We start from the raw sequence: 1,922 nt of genomic DNA, 5'->3' as shown, positions 1-1,922 counted from the left end.
AGAAAGCGAGAAATCACCCCCCAGGGGGGATGGTCACGCCGCAATCCCTTCTCCTCCATTCTCCTCTCAGGATCTTGGGCACGCATGCACACGCGCCCGGCGTGAGTTTTAAGCCACCGGGTCCGGGACATGAACCGCGGTCGACTACATGGGAGTCCAGCGACATAGCCATTACGCCAACTGCTGGTTCCCACACCTCTCTGAGTTTTGAACTCAGTAAGTTGGCATTGCACATCTCTATCCCTGATTCTTTTTTTTTTTAAGTATTATTTTATTTAACTTTATTTATTTACTTATTTATTTTAATTTGACCAGAGAGGGACAGAGAAAGAGAGAGAGACAGAGAGAGGGAAAGTAAGAAAGCAAGCCACCAGGTCCAGGACTTGAACCATGTGGGAGTCGAATGCCCTTAAACATCACACCACTTGTTGGCCCTATCTATCCCTCATTCTTGAGGTTCTTATACCTTGGGTGAGTGTATGCTAGGAATCCCCCCAAAAAATAATAAAATTCACCCATTTTCCTGTGTTCTAACTAGATTTTGAGGAGTGTGGAGTTGGAGAAGAGGAGGCTCATTTTATATTAAACCAATGATATACATTAGAATATACATTTCATATGATTATAAAAACTCACGTGAGATTTTAAAGAATCATTGCCATGCCTTTAGCAGTAGTTCTGGGAAAGCATCTGAGAACCATCAGGATCTCAAAGTACTATATTCCAAAGGCTTCTGTACATTTGCACATTTTGAAGATCAGACAATAGCAGAATTGCCTGGAGGACAAGCTCTTTAGAATCGAAACTTCCCTTGTTTATTTTTATACCACTCACCACTCCCACTAAGACCTAGCCAATGCCCTGTGTGTTCCATAGTTCCAAATACAGGGTTGAATGGAACTCACAGCCAACAATCCTTAATCTGATCAGTAGATTGTAAATTAGATTTTATTATCGAGATTCCTCTGCCTACTCACTTGTCCCAAGACATGGAGCTACCTCGTGTTTCTCTGGAGAGGATCTAGACAGAGGTTCCCTAGGATGTTGTGTCCAACTGTTCTGGAAGGAGTCACTGGGGAGCAGCAGAGTGAGAGAGAAGAACGAAGTAGGGAGCCAGCTCCGGTGATTGCCTGTAAGGAAATGATTCCCTAGTTTCTCTGCGTGTTTCCATCGTTACCTGTGTTTGCCTTGACTCCAGGAGCCACTGTGAGCTCCTTGATGTCTGTTTTAGTACTAGGCATCTGGAAATCATGCACTACCAGGGTGATCTCACTGCTCAGCCCAGGGAACCCCTGGGATCAGAGCAGATAACATCTCCAGAAACAAACCCTCCTCATTGCAAAGCCACAGAGAACAGAGTTCTCAGAGGCAGGCATAGGAAGCAGAAAGTTGGAGAAGTAGGTGTCTGAGAGACGGTGGGTCCTTTCTCTTCTCTCCTAATCTACCTAAGAATGTAGAGAGCTCAGCCTTGGAGAGCAGCGGTGGGGATAGGAGTATTTGGATTACTGGGATTGATTCTCAGCAGGGGCTGAGAGGAAGGAGACAATGTTCTCCGATTTAATTGCTGCTTTTAAATCCCCCAAGATAATCTCTAATGGTTCCTGGCTGGTGTCATTCAGAGCCTCTACCCCCAAAACCTACCACTCTGCCTACCTGGGCAAATCCTTCCCAGCTTCTCAGCAACCCTGTATCTCAAATCTGTGCTTGCCTCCTCCCTTTTCAATGCATCTGACCCCATACATTTATCATTCAGGGAAGGAGAAGGGAGGCTGCATCTGTAGTCTGGATTTATTTCTAGAGTGTATGCAATCAACTACCCCGGAAACAGTTCTTGGATGAAAGGAACAGACCCACAGGCGAAATGTAGCAAGCCAAGGGTCCCGGGTACTTGGAGACTCTGGCAGGCTGTGATAGGGTGCAAG

Source organism: Tupaia chinensis, unplaced genomic scaffold (genome assembly GCF_000334495.1).
Source record: "Tupaia chinensis unplaced genomic scaffold, TupChi_1.0 Scaffold148607_1, whole genome shotgun sequence".
NCBI lineage: Eukaryota > Metazoa > Chordata > Mammalia > Scandentia > Tupaiidae > Tupaia > Tupaia belangeri.
This window is presented reverse-complemented; position numbering follows the sequence as displayed.